We start from the raw sequence: 22,336 nt of genomic DNA on the forward strand, positions 1-22,336 counted from the left end.
CCCTCAGTGCCTCACTTCCTCAGTGCCTCACTCCCTCGGTACAGCTCCTCCAACAATGCCACACTCCCTCAGTGCCTCACTCCCTCAGTGCCTCACTTCCTCAGTGCCTCACTCTCTCAGTGCCTCACTCTCTCAGTGCCTCACTTCCTCATTGTCTCACTCCCTCAGTGCCTCACTCCCTCAGTGCCTCACTCCCTCAGTGCCTCACTCCCTCGGTGCCGCACTCCCTCGGTGCAGCACTCCCTCGGTGCAGCACTCCCTCGGTGCAGCACTCCCTCAGTGCCTCATTCCCTCAGTGCAGCACTCCCTCAGTGCCTCACTCCCTCAGTGCCGCACTCCCTCAGTGCCGCACTCCCTCAGTGCAGCACTCCAACAGTGCAGCACTCCCTCAGTGCCTCACTCCCTCGGTGCCGCACCCCCTCGGTGCAGCACTCCCTCAGTGCATCACTCCCTCAGTGCAGAACTCCAACAGTGCCGCAATCCCTCAGTGCAGCACTCCCTCAGTGCCGCACTCCCTCGGTACAGCTCCTCCAACAGTGCCACACTCCCTCAGTGCCTCACTCCCTCAGTGTCTCACTCCCTCAGTGCCGCAATCCCTCAGTGCAGCACTCCCTCAGTGCCTCACTCCCTCAGTGCCTCACTCCCTCAGTGCCGCAATCCCTCAGTGCCTCACGCCCTCAGTGCCGCACTCCCTCGGTACAGCTCCTCCAACAGTGCCTCACTCCCTCAATGCAGCTCCTCCAACAGTGCCTCACTCCCTCAGTGCCTCACTCCCTCAGTGTCTCACTCCCTCAGTGCCGCACTCCCTCGGTACAGCCCCTCCAACAGTGCCGCACTCCCTCGGTGCAGACTCGATGGGCTGAATGGCCTCCTTCTGCACTGTAAATTATGCACATTCTGTAAAACTCCATTTTTCCACCTGTTGCCCTTATCCATTGATTCCTTGAGAGATCAAAAATCTCCCTATCCCAGCCGTAAATATATTCAACGATGGAGCTTTCTCAACTGTCTGGGGAAGCAAATTTAAGAGACTCCCACCCCTTTAAGTGAAGTAATTTCTCTTAATCTCAGTGATCAGCCCTGTCTTCTGAGGCTGTTCCTTCCCCCGTGATTTAGATTGCCCAGCCAGTGGAAACAATCTCTCACCTTCCGAATCAAACCCTTCTGAAATTTTAGGTTTCGATGAGATTACCTGCTTCTTCCTAAGGTCAGAGAACGCCAACCCAAATGACTCAGCCTCTCAACATCGGACAACTCCCTCATCCTGGGCACCAACTTCCTGCCTCCAGATCAGTGAGCGATTGGGGCCGTGTTTTACACAGTCAGCTCAGACCACAAGGCCACGGAAGAGGTGCAAGGCTCAGCCACCGACTCCCGTGACCCTTCCCCACCTTCATCACCCTGGTTAAGTGAAAGCTGAAACTGAAATTGGATGGTTGTTCGGAGGGAACTGGTGTAGATTTCCATCAGGGAAGAAATTACCGTCCTACGTAACCTCTCTCTGTGCTCATACTGGAGAGAACAGTCTAGGAGGGCAGGGGGGGGGGGGGGGGTGCCAGACTCACTTAGCGCAACCAGTATATGGCAGAATTCAAGCAAAGAATTTCTACGGGTGGGGTTCTCCGGCTGTGTTCGCCCAGCGATCGGAGAATCCTGCCCGAGGTCAATGGATTTTTACATTGTCGGTGTCTCGTCTGTGCCGTTCTTGTGGGAGGGGGGGGGGGGGGGGGAGGAATAGCCAGCCCAATGTGCCATTTTGGGTGAGTTTGGCAGGGTGTTACTCTTCAACTTTTGGTGAGATTGGCACGGCTATTAAACCGCACTTAGGACGCGGTCTAACCAAATTGTAACAGAGACCCTTGACAAAGGCGTTGAGCCCTGCTCCACCGAGGCCTCACTGAGCCTCGTTTCCTGCATTGAGGAGTTCCGCTCACTGGAAACCCTCAGTACAGGAAGAGATCGGGACACCATTTTTATATGGCGTCTAGATCTCTCGACTCCTCCAGCCCGACCACCAAAGCCCGAACTCCCTGACAAAGATCCCCAGCGCGGGACAAATGCCAGCCTGGCACCCTGGCAGTGCCGCCTGGGCACCTTGGCAGGCCGGCACCTGGGTGGTACTGCCAGGGTGGCCAGCTGGCAGTGCCTGTGTGCCAAGCTGGCAGCACCAAGGAGCCTGAGTGGCACCTGCAGTGCCAGGGTGCTGCCCTGCCCAGAGGGCAACCACCTAGGGGCCTCCCAACCCAAGTGCCGTTTCCTCTGGTCCCTCTTTGTGGGGAGCAGCACTAAACAGTGCTCGCCTGGCGTCTCCGTGGGACGGGGTCAGATCCCAGCGCCTTGGTAGATCAGGCGAGCGTATATTAGAGTGATCTGCACTCACTTACACTGTCTGTATTTCTGATTCTCACGAGCTAACTCCTGTACACTCTCCCAGACTCTCCCACAAGGCTCAGCATCACTGCCTTATATAGTTGTAACTGTAGCTCCCTCTAGTGGCTACTCTCGACACTTCATTAACCCTTGCAGTTATAGAATATAGAACAGTACAGCACAGAACAGGCCCTTCGGCCCTCGATGTTGTGCTGAGCAATGATCACCCCACTTAAACCCACGTTACCCGTAACCTAACAATCCCCCCATTAACCTTACACTACGGGCAATTTAGCGTGGCCAATCCACCTAACCCGCACATCTTTGGACTGTGGGAGGAAACCGGAGCACCCGGAGGAAACCCACGCACACACGGGGAGGACGTGCAGACTCCACACAGACAGTGACCCAGCAGGGAATCGAACCTGGGACCCTGGAGCTGTGAAGCATTGATGCTAACCACCATGCTACCGTGAGGCTACCTGATAGTTATGATAATACCATAATGTGCTGTGAACTTTGCGCATTCAGGCCCACCAATGAAAAGTCCCGAGTTTCTGACAGTTCCGTTTTCTTTTAAATCCCAGTCATTTTCATTGCTCAACAAAAAAACAACCAACAATCGTAATGGCAGATTTAATTCAGCAGAAGTGATTCTCAGGCCTTCCATTGAAACAATTAAATAATTGAGTCTGTTTGGATTTTTGAATCTAAACAACGATAAGCCACTCACAGTGCAAACGTTTAAAAAGTCGCTCTGTAGGTCGTGGTGTTGGATGTAATGTCAACTTGGTCTTCAGCTGTGGTGGTTTTCCGATGATTTCATTTCATAGAATTTATAGAATTTACAGTGCAGAAGGAGGCCATTCAGCCCATCGAGTCTGCACTGGCTCCTGGAAAGAGCACACTACCCAAGGTCCACAGCTCCACCCTATCCCCAAACCCCAGTAACCCCACCCAACACTAAGGGCAATTTTGGACACTACGGGCAATTTAGCATGGCCAATCCACCTAACCTGCACATCTTTGGACTGTGGGAGGAAACCAGAGTACCCGGTGGAAACCCACGCACACACGGGGAGAACGTGCAGACTCCACACAGACAGTGACCCAAGCCGGGAATCGAACCTGGGACCCTGGAGCTGTGAAGCATTTGTGCTAACCACTATGCTACTGTGCTGCCCAATGATACTCTGCTGTGCTGGGGCCTTTGACTGCCCAGCAGCTTCCCCTCTCCCCTAACGACAGACCAGCACCTTGCATTGGATCCAGAGTAATGCAATTCCCCGTTAACTAACGTTTTTGATTAACCAGCACCGCCCATTCTCGGAGTCGGCCTGACAACAAACATTTTACTGTATATTGTTATTGTTGTTTACTAGTACAGAACCCAAGCATTCCCGAAAGAAACTAGACATGTTGAAGCTTTTTGTCTTGCCATCATAGAAGGCATGCAGAAGGAGGCCATTCGGCCCATCCGGTCTGCACCAACCCTCCGAAAGTGCACCCTACTTGACCCACTCCCCCGCCCTATCCCCGTAACACCACCTACCCTTTGGACACTAAAGGACAATTTTACCAGGGCCAATCCACTTAAACTGCACGTCTTTGGAGTGTGGGAGAAATCCCAAACCCCTGGAGGAAACCCACGCAGACACAGGAAGAACATTCGAGCCCCACTCATCCCGGAGTCACAACACAAGTGAATTAACCCAAAATTCATGTAAAACTATTCAAAGCCTTTGGCCCTTGGCCTCCCAATAATTACAGTCACCAGGTTTATAAATTTAAACATAATCACTGTTTATACCAAGAGCTTTCATGAAATATTCAGTCAATTCAATTGGTTAACGACAAGACAATAGCTAACTACTACCCCTTTTAACTGTCCTACCTGTTCTACCTACACACAATAGACAGACAAACATGTAAGGGGGAAATGGGTGATAAATAATAAGGACGAAAGTCTTTGCTTCGAATGATGGTTCTTTAGCAAACTTTGTTCACACACACTCGCTGATTAAAACAATGGTCTTCTTTGTCGAGTCATTCATTCAGGGTCCCTGTAGTATAGAAAAATGCTGTGCTCACCGGCAGCATAAAGGACTCTATCTTTTTGCAGAGAGAGTTGGTCGTTTCTGCATTTTGCCTGTACATAGATTCACCCAGGCTTGCTGCTTTTCTGGATAAGAAAACAAAGGGGAGAGGGTAGCAGGACCCTTCCCGGGCTGCCAAGATCAAAACTGAAACAAAACTCAACCCTTGGAGCCCTGAAAAACATTCCGGTGGGATCAAATCCAATCATCGCCTGTTACCTAGCAGAGCACAGCCCTTTGGGCCAATTCATTGGCCACCAGCCAAATCAATCAGACCGAGTCACTGTGGTTGGTGTCGGTCCGTATACAACTCCAGTACAAACCATCACAGACTAGCACAGTGATCGCTCGAGCTCTGTTTGAATTAAGGGCACAGGCCATCCATTAATCATCCATGAATGGAAATGTAACGGCAAAAATAAAAGAAAGGGGAAATAAGGAAATAAATAGGAAGGACCCGTACAACACAGACAGTCACCCAACGTCGGAATCGAACACAGGCCCCTGGCGCTGTGAGGCAGCAGTGCTAAGAAATGTGGCCACCGTACCGCCCCAGAATAGTAGAATGGTTCTTGCTTTCCCCTCATACTGCCATTCTTCTGAAGTGTCCCGATGGGTTAAAGATAAAAAGCTTCGACGTGTCTCTTTTTTATACTAATTTATAATCTTTATTATTGTCACAAGTAGGCCCACATTAACACTGCAATGACAGCAATACTTAAAGATATCGCTATGTTACAGATCTATTCTTGTTTTCTCATTTGTGTACTTAAATGCTCCAGCCTTTTCACAACTTCCAATCAACTGCCTATCCACCGTCAGGATTTCCGTGAGGCCGAAGATGTCGAGGAATTTAGGAGATTAAAAATATAACAGATTCACTGGTCCATTAACTCATTTAGTGTTTGTGGAATCTTGCTGTGTACAACATGGCTGCATTAACCTTCCAAGCGATTTTTCACAGTGCTCAGCAAAGGTTTATACCAACAAAAAGGAAGGACGGAAGAAAGAGGGAAAATCGACCGTGGATATCTAAGGAAATAAGGGAGAGTATCAAATTGAAGGAAAAAGCATATAAAGTGGCAAAGATTGCTGGGAGATTAGAGGACTGGGAAATCTTTAGGGGGCAACAGAAAGCTACTAAAAAAGCTATAAAGAAGAGTAAGATAGAGTATGAGAGTAAACTTGCTCAGAATATAAAACAGACAGTAAAAGTTTTTACAAATATATAAGACAAAAAAGAGTGGCTAAGGTAAATATTGGTCCTTTAGAGGATGAGAAGGGAGTTTTAATAATGGGAAATGAGGAAATGGCTGAGGAACTGAACAGGTTTTTTGGGTCGGTCTTCACAGTGGAAGACACAAATAACATGCCAATGACTGATGGAAATGAGGCTATGACAGGTGAGGACCTTGAGATGATTGTTATCACTAAGGAGGTAGTGATGGGCAAGGTAATGGGGCTAAAGGTAGACAAGTCTCCTGGCCCTGATGGAATGCATCCTAGAGTGCTAAAAGAGATGGCTAGGGAAATTGCAGATGCACTAGTGATAATTTACCGAAATTCACTAGACTCTGGGGTGGTCCCGGTGGATTGGAAATTAGCAAACGTGACGCCACTGTTTAAAAAAGGAGGTAGGCAGAAAGCAGGAAATTATAGGCCAGTGAGTTTAACTTCGGTAATAGGGAAGATGCTGGAATCTATCATCAAGGAAGAAATTGCGAGGCATCTGGATAGAAATTGTCCCATTGGGCAGACGCAGCATGGGTTCGTAAAAGGCAGGTCATGCCTAACTAATTTAGTGGAAATTTTGAGGACATTACCAGTGCAGTAGATAACGGGGAGCCGATGGATGTGGTATATCTGGATTTCCAGAAAGCCTTTGACAAGGTGCCACACAAAAGGTTGCTGCATAAGATAAAGATGCATGGCATTAAGGGTAAAGTAGTAGCATGGATAGAGGATTGGTTAATTAATAGAAAGCAAAGAGTTGGGATAAATGGGTGTTTCTCTGGTTGGCAATCAGTAGCTAGTGGTGTGCCTCAGGGATCCGTGTTGGGCCCACAATTGTTCACAATTTACATTGATGATTTGGAGTTGGGGACCAAGGGCAATGTGTCCAAGTTTGCAGATGACACTAAGATGAGTGGTAAAGCGAAAAGTGCAGAGGATACTGGAAGTCTGCAGAGGGATTTGGACAGGTTAAGTGAATGGGCTAGGGTCTGGCAGATGGAATACAATGTTGACAAATGTGAGGTTATCCATTTTGGTAGGAATAACAGCAAACGGGATTATTATTTAAACGATAAAATATTAAAGCATGCCGCTGTTCAGAGAGACTTGGGTGTGCTAGTGCATGAGTCACAGAAGGTTGGTTTACAAGTGCAACAGGTGATTAAGAAGGCAAATGGAATTTCATTGCTAGAGGGATGGAGTTTAAGACTAGGGAGGTTATGTTGCAATTGTATAAGGTGTTAGTGCGGCCACACCTGGAGTATTGTGTTCAGTTTTGGTCTCCTTACTTGAGAAAGGACGTACTGGCGCTGGAGGGTGTGCAGAGGAGATTCACTAGGTTAATCCCAGAGCTGAAGGGGTTGGATTATGAGGAGAGGTTGAGTAGACTGGGACTGTACTCATTGGAATTTAGAAGGATGAGGGGAGATCTTATAGAAACATTTAAAATTATGAAGGGAATAGATAGGATAGATGCGGGCAGGTTGTTTCCACTGGCGGGTGAAAGCAGAACTAGGGGGCATAGCCTCAAAATAAGGGGAAGTAGATTTAGGACTGAGTTTAGGAGGAACTTCTTCACCCAAAGGGTTGTGAATCTATGGAATTCCTTGCCCAGTGAAGCAGTTGAGGCTCCTTCATTACATGTTTTTAAGGTAAAGATAGATAGTTTTTTGAAGAATAAAGGGATTAAGGGTTATGGTGTTCGGGCCGGAAAGTGGAGCTGAGTCCACAAAAGATCAGCTATGATCTAATTGAATGGCGGAGCAGGCTCGAGGGGCCAGATGGCCTACTCCTGCTCCTAGTTCTTATGTTCTTATGTTCTTATTACTGCAGTAATTACACTTTAAAAGCAATTCATTGGTTCATTGGGATGCCCCAAGAATAAGATAGTTGCTAAGATAGAGAAATACTAGTTATTTCGTTCTTTCTTTAATCGGGGGGGGGATTCCCCAAAATGGAGACTAAGTGTTGGTGCCGCCGTGAACGCCGTCGCGTTTCACGATGGCGCAAAATGGGCACGGGGACGACCGATTCTATCCCCCACAGGGGGCTAGCACAGTGCTGGAGCGGTTCACGCCGCTCCAGCCTCCCTTCCTGGCGCCAAATTGTCGCTGCGCCAACCCGCGCGTGCGCAGTTGGGCCACGCCAACCAGCCCATGCATGGGGGACTTCTTCAACACTCCAGCCCCCGATGCAACATGGGGGCTCTGGGAGCCGGATGTGGAAGAAACTAGGACCGGGGGCTGGGAGAGGCGGGCCCGCCGATCGGTGAACCCCGATCCAGACCCCATCGGAGTGAAGGAGCGCTTTTCCTCGCCCCACAGTCTGCCCACTGACCCTTCGCGCAAATTTCCCGCCGGCAGCGACCAGTGGCAAACGGCGGCGGCAGGACTCTGCCGTTTCCACTCGGCCGCTCGGCCCATCGAGGCTGGAGAATCGGTGGCCCGGCCTCGTGCTGCGGCCCGCGATCGACGGCGCACCAAATGCGCCGGCGCAAGTGGTGCCGATTCTCCACCCCTCAGAGAATCGGGCGCCGGCGTCGGGACAGCATGGCTCGATTGCGGCGATTCTCTGGCCCGGTGCGGGGCTCAGAGAATTGCGGCCCAGATGCTTTGCCAAAACGGGGTGAAAATCTGTTCTGTGAAAGCCCCCTTTTCATACCTATTTGTTCTCCATTTCTGTTCTCCATCGTTTTACATATGATTCCACATATGATGTACATTCTTCATCTGTTCTGATATTCCGTTTTAAAGTAAAAACAGCAGGCGTGTGATGGTGACTCAAAAAACTGGAGAAGGTGCAGAAAAGATTTATAAGGGTGATATCAGAGTTCCGAGGTTGTAACTATCAGGAATGGTTGGACAGGCTGAGGCCGTTTTCCCTTCAAAATAAAGAGAAGGCTGAGGGGTGGCCCCGATAGAAGTCTTTAAAATTATGAAGAGGGGTTGATAGGGTAACGCAGAACAGATGTTTCCACTGGCAGGCGCGTCCAAAAGCAGGGGCCATAAATATAAGACTGTCGCTGATAAATTCAATAAGGATTTCAGGAGAAAATTCTTTCCTCGGATAATGGCGAGAACATGGGTCTCGCCAACAGCTGAGACAGGAGCACGGAGGTGTTTAAGGGAAATGTAGATAAGTAAATGAGGGAGAAAGGAACAGAAGGATATGCTGATGGAGTTCGACTGGGTCAGGCTCACGTGGAGCATGGAAGGTGGAAGGGTTGGTCCTGGTGTGAGGGAATGCCATTGACCAGAGACTCTGAATGTCCTTTCATAGATTTTATAGATTTTACAGTGCAGAAGGAGGCCATTCGGCCCATCGAGTCCGCACCGGCTCTTGGAAAGAGCACCCTACCCAATCCCACACTTCCACCCTATCCCCTTAACCCCACCCAACACTAAGGGCAATTTTGGTCACTAAGGGCAATTTAGCACAGCCAATCCACCTAACCTGCAAGTCTTTGGACTGTGGGAGGAAACCGGAGCACCCGGAGGAAACCCACGCACACACGGGGAGAACGTGCAGGCTCCGCACCGACAGTGTCCCAAGCCGGAATTGAACCTGGGACCCTGGAGCTGTGAAGCAATTGTGCTAACCACTGTGCTACCGTGCTGTCCGGTTTCTGCAATATAAGTTCCACCTTAAAAGAAAACAGGAGTATAAAATATACAAACACATTAAAAATGTAATAGGCGGGATTGTCCATTGCCCGACACCGATATCGTAATCGGTGATCGGACGGAGAATCGACTCTGATGCTCAAATCGGGGCCGGTGCCAGTTTGACGCCTGTCAGCCATACCCCGCCCACTCGGAAATGGCGTAATCGCGTCCCGCGCCATTGCAATGGCGTTGGCACGTCATCGGCCGACCCTTCCATGGGGCGTCCCCGATAGGCCGAGTTCCCGACCGTGTGGGACACGCGTGGTCTCAGTGGTTGGGAACCCGATGTGGCAGCTGCGGACTGTGTTCAGTGCCGCTACACTCGCCCAGATCGTGCCGCTGGCCGGGGGTCTTCCACGAGAGCTGGGGGGACTGGTGGGAGGGTGGCCTGTGGGGCTGTATTTGGCGGGTCGGGTCTTTGCCAGCATCATGTTGTAGGGCGCGACCGCTGCAGCCCGTCAGCCCTGCACATGCGCGGCCCGGGGCCCGGGCGTTCTCTGACCGTTTTCGGCATGGGAGCCAGGAGTTTCACCTGGTGCCCGTACTAGCCCCTTCACCAGGCCCAGAATCGGTGAGGGGTTGGTGCTGATTTTTCTCATCGCAAACCTCTCACGAATTCTCTGTTCGAGACGGCATTTAGCCGCTGAAACGAAGAATCCAGCCCAATAACTGGTGCCCAATTAGAGCATGTGGGGCTAAACTTTCATGGTCCTGCGCATACGGATTAGGAGGCTGGACAAGGAGCAAAGTTTCAAAATAGCGCCTCAGGTCGGCTCTCCGCTTTTTTCCTACCTCCAAACCGTCCAGCCAGAGGTGGGACCAGCACGACAGGCAACCAATCAGGCTCATTAATGGGCCAACTGGGCCAATAGTGTTTGCATTGTTGATATCTTCCTGAAAGCAGACGGGTCGCCCACTGAGTCCAGAACCCAGCAGCAACCAGAGGAGGCCTGTCGTCAAGGCCCAAAGAGCCTTCTCCACCCAACCGACCAATCCAGCATGACAGTACTGTGACGTGACGGTCGAATCCACAGTCATTTCTCCTCAAGGTTTCTCCCCCCACTGTGATGGCCTGGCAACTGTGGTTAGGCCTAATCCAAAAAATAATTCCCTCAATGCTTCAGAGAGCGCCTTCATTTCGAGGTGCCCTCACCCTCTTCCGCCTACCTCAGCAGCATTGACCTTTCCTGCTGGGGGCTGCCAACCGGACATTACTGCAGGCGTCCTGTTGGGCCGCCTATTTCCTTGGTCCATCCACCTGTCTTAATTTTAAGGGGGCCCTGGATGCAGCTTCTTAATTGGCCAACTCCAGGAAGATTGCAACCAACATCCTACAATTCTAGCCAAAGTTGGGACTGCGGCCAAATTAGGAAAATGCAGCTCATGGAGTTCATGCCCACTTTTGTTCGGAATGCCAAGTGCGTGGTCAGCATGCTTTGAACCTATGAGGTGGACTGGGGTTCGATGATCACCCAACCAGTTTACTAATCATCGGTTAAAGGTTCCATAACAACCGTGTCAGCCAGAAAACTAACCCCAGTACCCAGGTAGAAAATCCTGGATTACCTACACAGCCTACCTCCTACTGAGATGAGCGTTTTGACCCCCTTTCCTGCATGCAGGGTTAAAGTTGAAGTCATTCTGTTCAATGATCGAACTTATTTCACATCGAGGAGTTCCTGTCAGGCCCTAGTAAGTCCGAACGATGCTGCAGTGGAACGTGATCAGTGAATTAATTCACCAAATAAGTGATGAGATCCCGATGAGTCAGACTACAGAAGGGAGATAGAGAACCTAGTGGAGTGGTGCAGCGACAACAATCTCTCTCTCAATGCCAGCAAAACTAAAGAGCTGGTCATTGACTTCAGGAAGCAAAGTACTGTACACACCCCTGTCAGCATCAACGGGGCCGAGGTGGAGATGATTGACAGCTTCAAATTCCTCGGTGTGCACATCTCCAACAGTCTGTCCTGGTCCACCCACGTCAACGCTATAACCAAGAAAGTACAACAGCGCCTATACTTTCTCAGGAAACTAAGGAAATTCGGCATGTCCACATTAACTCTTACCAACTTTTACAGATGCACTATAGAAAGCATCCTATCTGGCTGCATCACAGCCTGGTATGGCAACTGCTCGGCCCAGGACCGCAAGAAACTTCAGAGAGTCGTGAACACCGCCCAGTCCATCACACAAACCTGCCTCCCATCCATTGACTCGATCTACACCTCCCGCTGCCTGGGGAAAGCGGGCAGCATAATCAAAGACTCCTCCCACCCGGCTTACTCACTCTTCCAACTTCTTCCATCGGGCAGAGGATACGAAAGTCTGAGAACACGCACGAACAGATTCAAAAACAGCTTCTTCCCCGCTGTTACTAGACTCCTAAAAACGACCCTCTTATGGACTGACCTGATCAACACTACACCCCTGTATGCTTCACCTGATGCCCGTGTTATCTAGTGTGTACCTTGTGTTGCCCTATTATGTATTTTCTTTTATTTCCTTTTGTGTACATTGTCTACCTTGTGTTGCCCTATTATGTATTTTCTTTTATTTCCTTTTGTGTACATTGTCTACCTTGTGTTGCCCTATTATGTATTTTCTTTTCTTTTCTTTTATTTTCATGCACAAAATGATCTGTTTCAACTGCTCGCCGAAAAATACTTTTCACGGTACATCGGTACACGTGACAATAAACAAATCCAATCCAATCCAATCCCTCTATGCTTTGTGAACCTTTCAACCTGTCAAAGCTTTGGATTTTCTTCTCTCTCTCTCCTCAAGTGAGTCGCAACCAGAGCTGCCGTCTGTGTATTAAGGAAGCTCCTCAACTCAACCCAAACAGTAGACTGCAAACAAACGATACAATAATTACCACGGACATTGCAAAAGACCAGCAACAGTCTGGCCTTTGCCCTTTTTCACAGCCTCATTTACTTGGTGGCGCGTATTTCGTACCTGTTCAAAAAACAAGCTACACATTATGTAGGCAATAGACTGCCAATAAAGAGCTGGAACAGTAATCTTGTAAATTGCCTGCCCTGTGGATTAATTCTGAAAATGTTCATGTTTTAAGGTACTGGTTGTGTTCAGGATTAACTGCTGTCACAGGAATACCATATGGCTCCTCTCAAATTTCCAATTATTTACAACAAGTACAGCTCCCTTGATACCAACCCTTTCTATTTCCAGTTCCTTGTGCTGAGCTTTCTACAATGGTTACTGCAGGAAACAAAGTGACACGGAATTTGAAATGTCTTGAAATGAAGCAGTCACAAAGAGGAAACTAAGCTGTTTATCTGGCCATGACTGACGGAGCCTCCTCCTGATCTGTTCTTCAGTGAAGGACCCACCCCATAAGGTGGCCAGCTAGGAGCCAGACTTGTGATATGTGCCTGGGGAGAAGAAAATATTGTTGACGAGAAGATTGTTTTTTTTTGCCTTGTTATAAAGCACACCAGCATCTCTTTACAGCGAGAGACATCCTTCAGTTATGTTATTTCGCAGACCCTTTTCCCCACAGACATCATATCAATAACTTCCAGTTCCCCGACCCTAACCGCGTCCTCTTTATCATAGCTCTCCAATCCCTCTATACCTCCATTCCCCACCAAGGTGCTCTGAGGGTTCTCCACTTCTTTCTCTAACGGAGGCCAGAATAATGTCCATCCATCACCACTCCACCATCTGGCTGAACTTATCCTTTCACTGAACAATTTCTCCTTTAACTTGTCTCGCTTCCTCCATACCAAAGGTGTGGCTATGGGCACCCACATGGGTCCCAGTTTTGCCTGTCTCTTTATGGGATATGTGGAACATTTCCTGTTCCAGTCCTACTCTGGCTCAGTGTTTCAGTGCCACTTCATGTTCCCATCTGGACCTAGAACCATTTATCAATTTTGCTTCCAATTTCCTCCCTTCTATCACCTTCACATGGTCCATCTCCGACACTTCCCTTCACTTCCTTGACCTCTCTACCTCCATTTCTGGGGATAGGCTGTCCACTAGGATCCATTACAAACCCACCCACTCCCTCAGCTACCTCAACTACAGCTCTTCACACACCGCATCCTGGAAGGACTCCATCCCATTCTCCCAGTTCTTTTGCCTCCATTGTATCTGTTCTGCTGATGCCATTTTCCGAAACGGTGCTGTTGACATTTCTTCCTTCTTCCTTAATCATGGTGTCGTGTTACTCACCCTGGGGTAACACGGACTGCAACTGGATGCAGTTGTACTTGAAAGTAGACTCCAAACTGTAATGTTGGTTCAATACGCTTTATTGAACTTGTTCAGCAGAGCACACAGTTCGCTGTGGGTTTGACTCTCTACTAATCTAAGCATGCTTGTTATAACTAAGTAGACCAGACTAGCTCTGAGCCACGTGTAGAAGGTGCTAACTGATATATACACCCTGACTGTCACTACAGTTGTCACCAGTGGAAAGAGGCAGAGTGCTGATGCCTCGTGTGTTTTATAGTGGGAGACCACCCTCTAGTGTTCTACCTGGTGATTGGTTGTGTTCTGTCCTGTGTGTTGATTGGCTGTACTGGGTGTCTGTCACTGCCTGTCTGTATCTCATTATGTGCATGCGTGTATATCATGACATGTGGTTTCCCACCCACTGTGGTCAACAGAACTCTTTACCGTGTCCAACCTATCTCCAGCGCTTCTGCTCTCGCCCCTTCCCCTCACAACCAGGCTAGGGCCCTCTCTTTTTACCCCACCAGTCTCCACATTCAAAGGATCCTCCGCCAGGTCCGCCAACTCCAGCATGATGCCATCACCAGACACATCTTCCCCTCACTCCCCCTGTCAGCATTCCGTAGGGATCGTTCCCTCCGGGATACCCTGGTCCACTCCTCCATCACCCCCAACATCTCACCCTCCTCCCACGGCAACTTCCCATGTAATCGCAGAAGATACAACACCTGCCCCATTCCCTCCTCACTGCTCACCATCCAAGGGCCCAAATACCCTTTTCACATGAGGCAGTGCTTCACGTGAACCTCCTTCAATCTGCTCGCTTGCTTTTGTTGCTCCCAATGCAAACTATTCTACATTGCAGAGACTAAATGCAGACTGGGTGACCACTTTGCGGAACACCTTGGTCCGTCCACAAACAGGACCCAGACCTTCCTGTCGTTGCCATTTTAACTCACCATCCAGCTCTCACGTCCACATGTCCGTCCTTGACCTGCTGCAATGTTCCAGTGAAGCCCAGAGCAAGCTGGAGGAACAGCACCTCATCTTCTGATCAGGGACGTTACAGCCTTCCGGACTTAACATTGAGTTCACCAACTTCAGACTGTGAACTCTCTCCTCCACCTTCACATCATTTTTATTTCTAGCAATTCATTTTCATTTCTTCCATCCATCCGTTTTTCCTTTACCACTGTCCCCCCTTTCCCAACCCCACCCCACCCAGGCCGTCTATTCTCTGTTCCTAGTTGCTCTTTGACACACTGCTTACCTTTGTTCTGCCATTAACACATTCTGATCTCTTAACATGCCACTATCAGTGCCCTTCCTAGTCATCATCACCACCATTTACATTCCCTTTGTCTTTTTGTCCATGACATCTTTGTCAATCTCCACCTATCGCTGGCCCTCTGTCCAGCCCCCCGCTCCAACCCCTGTGAATTCCAAACCCCTGGGAATTTGTTTAATTCCCTTTTCTTCCATGTACTGAATGATCTGTTGAGCTGCTTGCAGAAAAATACTTTTCACTGTACCTCGGTACACGTGACAATAAACAAATCCAATCCAATCCAATCCATTTTACTTTCACCTCTTCCCACTGCCCCCAAAAGGTTACCATTGACCAGAAGCAACTCTCGCCGAATCCCCGACAATCAAGATCCTGGGGGATTGGCCCAAATTATTACAAGAGCAGGTCAGAGGCTGGGAATTCTATGACAAGTAAATCACCTCCTCACTTCCCAAAGCCTGTGCACCAGGGGTGGGCAAACTACGGCCCACGGGCCGCATGCAGCCTGCCAAAGGTCTTTATGCGGCCCACCAAGTCATTAAAAAAAACAAAATTTTTTTTTTTAATTTAAAAAAAAAAAATTTTTTTTTTTAAGGTTAATGGGAGGGGGGCTGTTGGGTTACTTACTGGTATAGGGTGGATACGTTGACTTGAGTAGGGTGATCATTGCTCGGCACAACATCGAGGGCCAAAGGGCCTGTTCTGTGCTGTACTGTTCTATGTTCTATATGAGGCGCCCAGAATCATAACCGGGTGAAGTAATTATTTTACTTAATATACTATGCGGCCCTTTAAAATTGTGAATTTCTGAATGTGGCCCTTGCACGGAAAAGTTTGCCCACCCCTGCTGTGCACCATCCGTAAGGTACAAAACAGGAATGTGGCTCAAGAAGCCCAACACCAGCCAGGAAGAAGCAGCCCACTTGACGGCACCTCATCCACCAACTTAAATATTCCTTCCTTCCTCCATCAATGTACAGTGGCAGCAATGTACCAGGGCTCCTTTACAGTGTCTTCCAAAACCATGACCTCGGCCGTCTAGAAAGACAAGAGTGGCAGAGGTAAGGGAATGCCTCTTTAATAAGGACACGGGCAATCGCACCGAGTAAGAATACAGAACTTTGGTTTATTTACAATCACGTTATACACAACTCCTGGTAGATCCCTACCGGGTCTCTCTATGGTCCATGCCTCATTGGCCGTCCTTTTATACATTGCTGAATGGAGTTCCCCCAACCCTCACCGGGGGGGAGCTCTACTCCACGAGAACCATGGGCAAGACATTCCCACCCCGTAAGTTCCATAGAATTTCATAGAATTTACAATGCAGAAGGAGGCCATTCATCCCATTCAGTCTGCACCGGCCCTTGGAAAGAGCACCCCACCCAAGCCCATGCATCCACCCGATCCCCACACCTCTACCCTATCCCCACATCTCCACCCTATCCCCGTAACCCCACCTACCCTTTATTGGACACTTGGGGCAATTTAGCATGGCCAATCCACCTAACCTGCACATCTTTGGACTGTGGGAGGAAACCGGAGCACCCGGAGGAAACCCACGCAGACACGGGGACCCCATGTGGAATGCGACCACCACCACCAGCAAATCCGCCTCCGAGCCACAGGCCATCCTGACTGATATAATCGTCCCTTCACTGTCGCTGGGTCAAAGTCCCTCCCTAACAGCACTGTGGATGTACCTACACCACATAGATTGCAGCGGTTCAAGAAGACAGCTCACCCCGAACTTCTCAAACGCAATCAGGAGAGAATGTCAAATGCTGGCCTTGCCAGCAATACCCACATCCCATGGTAATCATTTTTTAAAGGGTGCCAGAGACAGTCTGTGACGTTGACAGTGAAAGCAATCGACCCGAAGTTCCTCATTTAAGCCAATCACTGATACAAAGGTAAATTTGAGTGGAACAAAATTGGAGGCAGCGATTGAACCAATGAAAGATCTTGGGGGGCGGGAGGAGGGGCAGGAGCGGGCTTAGTGGGCCGATGTAAGGTCATGGACCATCTTCCACTGTCCCCTGCAATAAATTTGAATTTGGCCAATGTGGATTTGAAGGGCTGTCTCCACTTTATTCCCAGGAACCACCTCACTCCCAGGAACCACTGACAGCTAATCATAGAATCATAGAATTTACCGTGCAGGTGGAGGCCATTCGGCCCATTGAGTCTGCACCGGCTCTTGGAAAGAGCACCCTACCCGAGCTCACAGCTCCAGCCTATCCCCATAACTCAGTCACCCCATCCAACACTGAGGGGCAATTTAGCACGGCCAATCCACCTAACCTGCACATCTTTGGACTGTGGGAGGAAACCGGAGCACCCGGAGGAAACCCACGGGGAGAATGTGCAAACTCCGCACCGACAGTGACCCAAGCCGGGAATTGAACCTGGGACCCTGGAGCTGTGAAGCAACTGTGCTAACCACTGTGCTACCGTGCTGCCCTAAAGTTGGCCTCCAGCTTCGGTCCGTGGATCTGCCCAGTTTCTGCTTCAAATCTCTGACGAAACAAAGGGGCATTTCCCCCCCGTTCACCAACTTGTACCAAACACTGACCAGAATTTAACCTCCCCTACCAACTCCCCCTACCAGCCGTAAGCCAGCATCTTCGCTGGCTGCAACCCTTTAGCTCCACCGATTCTGCAGAGTTTTTGAAAGCCTGCAGTTTTCCAGTCATTCTCAATGAAGCCTGGTCTGTTCAACAACAGCCTGATTAAATATCATGTAAGGAGCGCAGTCCATACACAGGGGTTGACATAAACAACTGAATAATGGACCCATTCTCCCAGCTGCACCGACTAATCTCTCCATTGTAGTTCCCAGTGGGTCAGTGTAAAGCTGCATTATTCAGTCATCCCCACAGCATTGCTGTGATCTTTCAACTGACCTGTTGTAAATATGAAAGTATGTAAGTGCAGAATTATGAGAGCAAGTGTGTGACTCCAGCCCACTGCCCTTGGGGAGTAGCGCATTCCTGGTATTGTGGACAACCAGAGGAAACATGCCAGTGTTTGAAAGAAATAACTTGCATTTATATAGTGCCAGTTATGACCAGAGGACATACCAACGTGGTTGACAACCAATGATGCAATCAATGCTGTCACATAAACAAGGGTGGCAACTAATTTGCGCTGGATGCCATGAACAGCGCTGTGTCAATAACCAGATAATCTGTTTTCATTGCTGTTAGTTGGGGATAAATATTGGCAGAACACCTGAAATAATTCCTTCTTTGGAATATCACCACTGAGACGGCAGGCAAGGCCTCGTCTTAGCATTTATTCTGAACGACGGCAGATCCAACAGTTGTCATGTGAGTGTCCCTTTAAGAAAGGTTTGGTCTTGCCACGTGACCTGCAGCGCGGCTTCAGTGATGTCGTTTGTAGGTGGAGCTGGCCAATGGCTGTCAGGTGAGAGGGGGTTTAGTGTTGGGGTTTCAGTTTCGGTTTGTTGCTTTGGCCTGCAGAAGAGAAGCACCGTTTCCCTGTTTTCATTTTTAAACTGTTCCAGGGAACTGAAAGCACATTTGGGTGTGGCGAACTGCCTTGGTCATTTTTAAGGTGGCCACGCCCTTGAAAGGGGCTTTAGTTTATTGGATTGTGTTATTGAATTGGAACAGCTAAGGGGGATTCTTAAAAAATCCCCCTTAGCTGTTCCAATTCAATAACACATAGATTACTGTAGCTGTTGTGTTTTCTTTATGTTTGTAATTGACAACAAATTCTTGCTGTGTTTTATATATGTTTAACTACATTCTTATAATAAACTTTGTTTTGATAAAAGTGCCTCGGAATCCTGTTGAATCTCAACTGAAGGGAAGGCTCCTGTGCTCACCCTAGCCAAATTTAACATAAAGTTACAGGTCAGGCGAACTTCATAATACACTTTGTAGTTTCTAAGCTCTGGCCCATAACACAGTGCAGCACTCCCTCAAGACTGTGCTGAGCTGTTAGCCTAGAGGACGTCCTCCAAACCCTGAGGTGGGACTCAGATCTCAAACCTCACGGCACTGTGGGCAAGTGTGGTTCCAATTAAGATAAGTTCAATTGTGTGACTTCTGTCAAGAAAAGAGTCGGGAGATACTGATGGTCAGTCAGAAAGAGCTCACTGTGGCTGCATCGTTTGTGGGACTGATTATCTGGGGGACTGAAACAACAGCATTCCGATGAGTTAAAGTTGCCATTCGCCACCAAAAGCCCGTAAAGTTCCCGCGAGGCCAGCCAGGGGTCAGTAGCTCAGAGGGAACCATTAGCACACAGTCACATTCCGATACTCTGACATGACTTGTCTATGTTCCAGTGCAGCTGATCATCATCATGATATCGTTGATGTAATTACCACGCTTCTAAATTTCAGAAGGATTCAGCACAGGCCATCCTTTTAAAATATGATGTGTAGGAAAGGCTCTTTTATATTTGCAGGACTGGGACACTTTAATGCGGCTATCTTAATCCTCTCTGCTCGGCACAGGAACTAGGCAGGGGGCCAGTTACAATCGGCAATGTTCCACCTCGAACCCACGCGCTGTTGGGTTAAGTGGACCAGAGGGGCACCCGCCAGTAACCAGTTTCTGTAGCTATCACGAACAGGTCTCAATGTGGCAATCGGGAAACTGATTGCCAGCTTAAGCTGCAGGCCTCACCAGCCATATCAATCATGTGCAGAGAAGATGCTGGGTGACACCCAGTAAGTCAGGCATCGCCTCTGGTGAAGGACACAGAGGACCTGACCTTGGCAGGGGTGCTTTGTGGACACCAAGTTGCGGCACCGCTTAGTAGTGGAGTATTCTACAATGTTTTCCACCCCATGTGTTTATTTTGTTGAGCCAGGATTCCCACCCGCCAGACAGCCGAATAAACAGGGCTTGTCTTCACGTCGGGGTGGGGGGTGGGGAGCAGTCTGGAGCATGGAGAGAGTTTGCAACTATACCGGGAGAGCGAGGATTTCAATCCGATCACCAACCAGGTGGGTCCAGACCCTGAGGCTAGAGGATCTGATTCCAACCTTGGGAGACGGGGGTGGGATGGTAGGGAGATCTGATCCAAGGCAAGAGGGTAAGTTTAATGAGTTAGGTCAAAATGCTAGTACTTCTCTTGGCCCATAAGCAGTGCTGTAAATGCACCATATCTTGTCCCTAAAGATGCCCCTGCCTTACATCAGGTGGCAAGCTTCCCAAAGCCAGGGTTAAAGATGTGAGGCATGTTGGGCTGGATTCTCCCAAAATGGGACTATGTCCCCCACGTCGGCGTAAAAACGCTGGAGTTTTACTCTGGAGATTCCTGGGAAAAAGAACAGCTAATTCATAGCCCTGCAGGGGGCGAGCAGGGACCCGGAGTAATTCACACAGCTTTAGCTGCGGATATGGGCCCCCCGCACCTCCGGTTTTGAGTCCCCGCATGCGCACGACGCCGGCCTCGCCGAGCGCCATGGCGGACTCGGACTGCGGAGCCAGACACAAAAATTAGAGCCTCCCGATCGGCCACACGCCGAGCATTTGACCGCGCGGATCTCAACCACGGCCGCCTATAGGGCCCTGCCCCCCCCCCCCCCCCCCCCCCCCCCGGTGTCCGATCCCCCCCACCAGGGCAGCCGTGGACTGAGTCCGCAGCCGCCATGCCAGCATCCCGACCGGCAATACCAGGTTAGTTCCACGCCGTCGGGAACTCTGCCAATCGGGAGCGGAGGATCGCTGGGTGGGTCAATGGGCCCCCAGCCGCACGGCGTACTCCGTCATCACGCCGATTCTCGGGTCCTGGAGAATCGCCGGACCGGCTCCCGGCCCGATTTCGGCGTGAAATTGGATTCTCCGCCCCCGCGCCAAAATCGCATTCGGGCGCGGGTCTACGGAGAATCCAGCCCGTTAAATCTGAAGTTTCCAGCCTCATGATAATATTTAAATGGACAATCTGCCTCCCGGGAGTGGATTGGCTCTGAATCCTAGTCCCGTCTCCATTAAATCCAGGATTGATTGATTGACTGATTGATTTATTGTCACATGTACCGAAGTACAGTGAAAAATATTTTTCTGCGGCTGAGGGAACGTACACAGTTTATACACATGGGTGTACAGTGGGTGGGTTGGGGTTGGGTTTGAGATTTTGAAGGTTTTGACGTTCCACGCCAGTTCCATTTTGAGGGTGTTAAAATGTGCCTGTGAGTTAATGTCAGAAGTCAATGACCTTTTGCTAATAGAGCAATGGGGCTCTGTAACATGAACACAGTATTAATGAGGCTATGTATTCCTGCTGAGATAAGGTTCAAACCCCAGCATGGTTTATACACTCCTGCTGAACGTAAGGGGCTGAAACTCCTTTAGATCTACTTTGAGGAATACAGTGGCCGCACATTCCAACTCGGAGGCCAAAGGGAAGCAGGGAATTGGGTCCTGGGCCTCGTTCATTATTTCTTTTTCATTCATTCACAGGAGATGAGTGCGACTGTGCAGCCAGCAATTACTGCCCATCCTAATTCCCCTCGAGGTAGTGGTGATAAATCACCGACCTTGAATATGACTGAGTGACTTCCTAGGTCATTTGAGAGGGCAGTTGAGAGGCAGTCACACTGGTGAGGATCTGGAGTTGCATGTAGACCAGACCTGGTAAAGACAGCAGTTTCTTTCGCTAAAGAACATTCGGGAACTAGACGGGTTTGTGCGAGCCAGTATTTTTTTTGAGACAATGTTATAGATTCATGGCCGCCATTACTGGCATTTTATTGCAGATTTATTTGATTACTTGAGTTTAAATTCCTCTTGCCCTGCTGGGATTTGAACCCATGTCCCTGGTTCATTAGCCCAGGCCTCTGGATTACCGGTGCAGTAACATGACCGCGATAGGGTGCCATCCCCCATTGTAAGGGGTTCTCTGCCTGTGGAGGCTAAACAAGGGTGGCAAGAAAATGAAGTCCTGGGCTGTTTGCCTTCCCCACGGTGGCCCATGTCTGGGGTGGAGCAGTGAAGTAAATGAGCAGGGGGTGTGGGGGTGGGGAATTTGATTGTGGTACGGCAAAGTCGAACACTCCTGAACTCCCACTTCTACGATAGTCTTTAAAAACTACCCCCTTCACCCGTAGAGTCTTGAGCAGAGCAGGCCCGCCCACGATACTCCAATATCGGTTAGCTAGTCCCTCATTCATACATGCAAGGAGTCTCGGCCTGTTTTCAGCAGCTCCCCGGGTCAATAACCCAGCCCAATGTGGGGCTGATTATCTTTCAGGCCTCCTTTGGGAGTGCGGCATTGATCCGTGAACACGGTCATCGTTGCGCGAACAAAATGATAAAGGATGCAATGAGGCCTGAATTCTATTCCAAATAGTTAGCGGAGAAACTGTTGCAGTTTGCTGACTAGCTCACATTTCTGGCTGGCAAGGGAGAGCATGAAAGAGCATCGCTGTAAGATCTGTTACATTTTGTGCTCCTTCATTCCTGCTTTGTGATCGCAAACCATAAACAGAGATTACT

The 22,336-nt window shown here is 49.4% G+C and overlaps 1 long non-coding RNA gene across 1 annotated transcript in view; it reads right to left on the reverse strand.

Annotated features, from left to right (window-relative positions):
- LOC119963495 overlaps positions 1–12,687 on the reverse strand; it is a 139,044-nt gene extending 126,357 nt beyond the window's left edge. Inside the window, exon 1 of the long non-coding RNA XR_005460114.1 lies at positions 12,545–12,687. This is a non-coding gene — a long non-coding RNA (uncharacterized LOC119963495). The remainder of the gene's footprint in view (positions 1–12,544) is intronic.
- Positions 12,688–22,336: the final 9,649 nt, after the last annotated feature.

This window comes from Scyliorhinus canicula, chromosome 3 (genome assembly GCF_902713615.1).
Source record: "Scyliorhinus canicula chromosome 3, sScyCan1.1, whole genome shotgun sequence".
Lineage (NCBI taxonomy): Eukaryota > Metazoa > Chordata > Chondrichthyes > Carcharhiniformes > Scyliorhinidae > Scyliorhinus > Scyliorhinus canicula.